The sequence below is a fragment of the Crocodylus porosus genome, unplaced genomic scaffold, assembly GCF_001723895.1.
Source record: "Crocodylus porosus isolate Cpor-Errol unplaced genomic scaffold, CroPor_comp1, whole genome shotgun sequence".
Lineage (NCBI taxonomy): Eukaryota > Metazoa > Chordata > Crocodylia > Crocodylidae > Crocodylus > Crocodylus porosus.
Window position 1 is genome coordinate 13,577,535 of NW_017728906.1, and position 6,551 is coordinate 13,584,085.

Genomic DNA, 6,551 nt, shown 5'->3' on the forward strand with positions numbered 1-6,551 from the left:
ACCAGAACACAGTACAAGCTTATTCAAGTTAACTTTAAATGACATAGCTTGCATATACATAGCCACTACAGCCATTGCCAGTACAGAACTCAGCTCATCCCTTGGATGATTTTTGTAGCTTGTACTAAACTCAGTGCTGCTACAGTTAGATTGGTACTGGTAGTTACCTCGGGTCCCTTTAAACTACTCTGTGGGTACATCTACGTGTGTGCTTTAATATGCAGTAGAGGTGTACTGATATATTAGTTGCATCTTAGATTGGCAACGATAAAAGGGAAATTTACATTATGGGGTCTCAGGTTTTTTTGCCAGTTGTAGCTGATAATGCTTACCACCTGAGTTCTCTCTCCCCCATGGGGCTGGGGCCCCTGGATGCCTGGATTCCCTCAGGAAACAGCAGGTTTCCCCTTGCAGGTGGGCAGCATTCTAGTCTGCAAGGGGCCCTGCTTGGGGCTGCGGGGAGCGAGATGTAGGTGCACACACTGTGTGCATGTGTGTGGCCACACCTGTGCACATGACCAGGAAAACAGCCAGGCATCATAGAGAGCAGCTCCCTGCAGGTAAATCTATGGGGGTGAGCAGGGAGGAGGAAAGGAGGGTATGGGGGCCTCAATCTATCCCCCCAACCTTCCATGGTGAGGGAGGGAGTAGGGCTGGGGCTGGGGGCACTGCCCAGCCAGGGCGGTGCATAGGACCCAGGTCTGGGGTGGGGACCAGGATGGAGCCATGAGTGGCTTTGCCTTGGAGGGGGAGGGGGAGATGGCGCCCCACCACTGTGCACTCCCCAGGGGAGGCTATAGGGGGTATATGCCCCCCCCCCCCGATTTGTGCAGGCTACTTGCTGTGGGCTCAGGACTCTCCACTCTGCTGCCTTTCCCTTGGGAGCCCTGTGCTGGCTGCACATCCCCTGCCCACTCTGTAGCAGTGAGGGTAATGAGTTGTGTCTCTCACTGCCAGGCAGGCAGGAGATGCACAGCCCTTGCAGGGCTCCTGAGGCAAAGGCAGCAGAGTGCAGAGCCCTGAGGTCACAGCAGGCACCTCATATCTACCCTCACCCTGCTTGGCTCTGCTTTGGCCATGGGGATCAATTAATTAGAGCAGCTCTCAGAGCCACTCTGAAGTGTCACAGTATCTTGTATTGGTGTGTCTACATTAAAATATGGTGGTGGTGCTTGAACTAAACCTCATTTGATGAGCTTTGGTTCAAATGCCCCTGCTGCCATTTTTAAGTACCAGGACACTAATACATGTGACACTGGAGGCTACTGGGGCATGCCAAAAAAAAAGGTTTATTTATGTCAGTAAACATAAACCTTTCTTTCTTTTGGTGTTCTCCAGCAGCCTCCGGCATCACATGTAACCAAATTGGTTATTGTATCAGTATTGGCTGATATGGCTGGTTGATAATCAGCTATTGGTATTGGCCAAGAAGATGTTTATTGGTGCACCCTTCATGCTTAGTAGACTATTTTACTGTGCATTAAAGCATCATATAAAAAAACCGTGACATTATGCTAATGCGCAGTAAAATGTCTACTGAGCATTAAGCATCACTAATAAAGCATGCAAGTGTGTTACTGTGCATTAGTGAAACCTAATTTGCATAGTACATTGGAGCTGTGTCTACATGAGACATTGATTGCATAGTCTTTATTGTTCAGTCATTTAGTACTAGTACAAACCTGAGTTACTGTACAGATGCAGAGGAACAGCTTTTTCATGATGCTGACTGCACAGAAGCCCAAAACCGCTGCACAGTAGCATCACATCATGCTTTCTGCCATGTGACACTACTGTGCAGTAGTCACAGGCTACTGACCAGTCAGCGTCCCATGTAGATGTGACCTGGAGGTACTAAATGTAATGCACATTAGAAAGGCACATTAATGCATGTGTAGGCATGCCCTGTAGCAACTTCAGGGGAGACTTAGCCCTCAGGGGGCACAGTTCAAACAATACTCAGCTCTTATTATCCAGCAACAGGCAAAAACCACTTTGGAAAAAAAAATACAGCTGTTTAGACAGAACATTTGCCTTATGTACTGATCTTATTTCCTCGTCTTCAGCAGGAGCAGAGGTTGGCACAGACTAATACAGCATTAAATACTTCATCTGTAATCTCTATAAAGCTTCTAATGGCCATCTTCATATCCTCAAAAATAAAATTGTCCTACACAGTGGAGGGGAAAAATATAGTGCCAGAATTGTACAGACCAATATTAGTATATTGGATTCTAAGGACTACATAATATAATGTATTCTGAGAGGTACTTTGGATTTGCCTGTCATCTGATTTTTTTTTTTCTGCTAGGCACAAAGAAAGAGCTATTAACACAGAAATAACTAGTGTTTCAAACCATTAGAGAACGGCTGAGGATAATGTTCAAAAGCGTATTTTGATTGGGTGGGTGTTTTATGCTATAGCTTTAAACAAACAAGTGAAACCTCATCACAAAAATAAATGCAACAATTCCTTTGCCCATTATGGTAAGAAAAGGAAAAGACCATCAGAGGAAAAGGACAACAATAAAGGAGGACAAGAATAAAGAGGTAAGAGACAGAGAAATAAGAGAGAAAAAATAATGTATCTGTTTTGGACTTGCCTTCATCAATGTGCTGATGTGTGCAAAGGGTGGCCTGTTGAGCTATTTTAAGCTCCTATTTGCTGTAATAGATGGACTAGGAGCTGGACAGCATTCCAAATCCAGCTTCATATTAAAACAAAAATCAAAATTGGTTGGCAAGCCATGAATGGATACTAACAGAGCAGCTGCAAAGGGAACAGGATCACACATTGTCCAAGCAACTCTAAAAAAGGATATGTGCTATAAATATCTTAGTGAAAAATTGATCAATATCAAAATTGATCTATATATATAGATGATTGATCGCTGTATATAATGATACATCTATACATGTATCTTGGTGGGTATATAAGCTTTTTTATTCACTAACAGCTACTTTTCTTACAGCAAAGAAATTCTTTAAAAAATTTTTCCTCAGAATAAGTAAAACTGTGTAGCATCTCCTCTTACATTTCATTAAAAACCCACCCCCCCAAACAATGCAGGTACCAAATTGTTAGCAGTCTTCCACTTTACAGTGTTCCTTTGCTAATGGCATATGTTGTAGGTGGGTGAAAGCCGAAGTCTGAATATAGCAGATGTGGGATCAACTGATCAGAACATTTAACCCTTATTTACTCAAAAGAGAAATCGAGGTTTCTTTAAGACATTGTCCATGTGAATAAACATTCTGGGCATATCCCCATGAGTGGAAGCATGCATTCCCCACAAATATGTGCTGCTGCTAGCTGTCCCTGGGGAATGCTCCTGCATGTGTGCTCTCATGCACAGCAAGTTGCCCTGGGTGGGGTAGGAGAGGCTGGCTCCAGCAGCCTTACCTGGGGTCTTATGGGTCTCCTGGAGCTCTAGTGGTGGTAATTCGGGCATCTGGAGCCTGGCCAGCAGCTATAGAGTGGCTGTGGATGGCCAAGCTCTGGTTTTTGGTGGCACACACTGCTGCCATGTGCACCACCCTGTTTTCTGATGCAGGTTTTTGTGACACCAGGATCTCCTGGTGTCAAAAAACCCACCATGCTGCAAATTAGTAGTGCAATGAATGCCTGCATGTGCAGTGTGTGTGATTTGAAGCACCACAGGCAGGTGGTCTGCAGCACCACCAATTACACTTGCACACTCATTTGGACATGCTCAATAGATGCAATGATAGCAGTGATGGATGGGGACTGTTTGTGTCATAATGGTGGTACTGAGCTCCATGAGAGAATAAGGAGCGATGAGAGGTAGGCAGGCAGACAATAAAGAAAAGATGGTCCCACAATCTGCAAGTGCTTTTAATAGAATAATTACTTGCTTGTCAATGTAAACTTGTAGTCACATCTTCCACCATTCAGGTGCTCAACAATGAGCAGATAAAGCTCAGTGAAAACAATACAAAAGAAACCACCCCTGCATCTTGAGAAATGTATAGCAGCTTAATTAGATTCAGAGTATAATACTGTTAACAGTGCAGAAATGACAGCTAATTTCTGTTTATCTACAGATTGTTCCAGTCTTTGAGCCTGATCTATTATATTTAGAAGTGATAGCTTCAGTACCTTTCTCTACAGCAATACCTATTTTTGTCTCAAATTTGCTTTTGCAACGTATCACCAAACTTCTCACAAGTGGAAATATAACATATTCTACCCCTCAGCACCCATGATGAAAATGGATTGAGTAGGGTACCACACACAACTGCTTGGTTGGCAGAACTCACACTTCTGAGTCAGAAGTTCCTGAGCTCAGATCTCACCCCAAGATATCTCTTTTGGAGACTGTAGTACCAGGGGAGCGTTGGAAGTGAAGTCCTTCAGTTGAGATGTTACGGTGAGGTTCATTTACCTTCCTGTGGCAGTCTGTCCTCTTAGAAAGTTGGACTCCATGGGACATTTCATAAAGAGCAGGACACACTTGATGTTTCAAGCAATTATTCTCTCCTTCAGTATAATACTCAAAGCTATTATAGCTTCTGAGATTGTGTACACAGTGACTGCAATGGTAGCAAAATGCTTTAGGTTGCCATAAGCATGAAGAATATTTACGTACAACCACGTTCTATTCTGCCACGTCTTTGGGTTTTCAGAATCTAGTTGTGCTACTGCTGAGCTACAGTAGGTGGTGTGGCTAAGCTTTCAATTGGATTCCCACATGGTTTGGCTGAATCCATAGTAAAGCAAATCTGCAGTTTCTACTGTTAGCATTTTGGAATAACATCTCAATTGGAGGCTGGTGGTAAAGGTAGAACACTGGCTGTAGGTTTCATGTGGCAGAAACAAATAAGTTAAATACATGACAGACCTCAAACCCGATAGTCATTTTGTAAGAAAAGCTTCTTTCATGGTCACTGTCTGAACTGGCACTTAATTGACAAAAGAGCGAAAGCTGTTAAAGTTAGGGTTCAGACATGTAGAAAGCAGCACTGCTTTCCTTTGGTTACACACAGGATTTTTTGCTTAATGACTGCACAGATTCTGTCTCTGAGTTTGTTTCTTTAAAAAAAACAAAAACTCAGAGTAGACTTCTAATGAAGAAATATATTTTAAACCAAGGTCTGTGCAAATGTATTGTACTTCAGGCTTTGGTAAGAGGTGCCCTCTCCTCACCAACCAGGACCCTTTTGGAGGGCAATGCAACTGCTTGTATCTGACACTGGGGTTAAGAGTAGCCCAGGTGCCAGTGACTCGTGTATATAACTGAATGGTTGGCAATAAGCAAAGACTAGCAGGCTGGATCCAGACTCGGTGCTGGTGGCACTGTAAACCTCTTTGCAATACCACAAACCTCTTTGCAGTGCCAAAAACTGCATGCGCTGCACATTAAATCATGCATGGTACCTGCAGGTCTGGGACAAAATTTGCTATCAGGAGTTTTTGGTAGCAAAAAAACAAAGGGAAGAAAAAAACAGCTCAAAGCATACCAAAGTGGTGTGCGCTGGGACAAACACAGAGATAGGGAAGTCTCCAAGTCCCCAGTCTCCAAGTGTTGTGGAACCCCTGCACCCTGGCTGGCTGGGGCACTGTGTGCCTTGAGATGGGAGCAGGCTGCTCCCATGTCTCTGCATAACTCAGCGCAGGGGTTCCACTGCAGAGTCCAGGGCTGCCTGCTCCCTCATTTCCATGTGCCACTCACCAGCTGGCTGAGTCACAGGGTGGCTCAGCATGGGCACTACTTGCCAGCTAGCCCCACACTGAGGAACCTGTGCCCCAGTCAGCTCTCCCTGCAGCACATGGAGCAGTGGGATAATTTGGCCAGCTGCAAAGCACATGATCAGAGGCGCGCACTGCGGCACAAAGTAGGGGTGCGCATTTGTGCTGCTATTATTTGTGCTGCTGCAAACGCACGCATCTACTCGTGTGGATGCAGCCATAAAGGGCTCTAGGCAGGCAAACTGGCATATCTTGTCTTGGAAGGTTGTGAACCACCCAACTCTTACTTTTAGAACAGTCACACAACGGCTTTTAGTCACAGGTCTGCATTTGAATGGGTGGGGCTGGTATGACTGGTAGCTTTGTACGGGTGTTAGTAAATGTTTCCCTGAATATCTAATAGCCACTTCTGGGTTAGGACTCCTCCCTCACCCTTTTCTTTCTGGAGCTTGGGTTCCAGAGAGCAGGCCTCCTCGGATTGTGTGAGGATTGTGCATGTTGCTGGCAGCTAGGGAAGGAAATGGGATAAAAGCTGGCAGGCATCTTGGATGGTCTTTCTTCCACTTGTTTTTCCTCTCCATGGCCATATGAAATCTGATGCTTAACATAACCACCAATCTCTTCTAAGTGCTGAGACAGTGACTCATAGCCTCTAATATTCTGTGTATTTTACTCCCACAAAGAGCTCTGGCTGTGCCTGTTCCTCTTGCTTGGGGAAATATTTGGACTGTGAAGGACACAAAATGCTTGACCTTCATTAAATGCCTGCCCTACAGTGAGGGGTGCACAGGTAGTGCCTCCTCCAAGAGCTCCAGGAATATATCTCACAGCAAAGGAAACA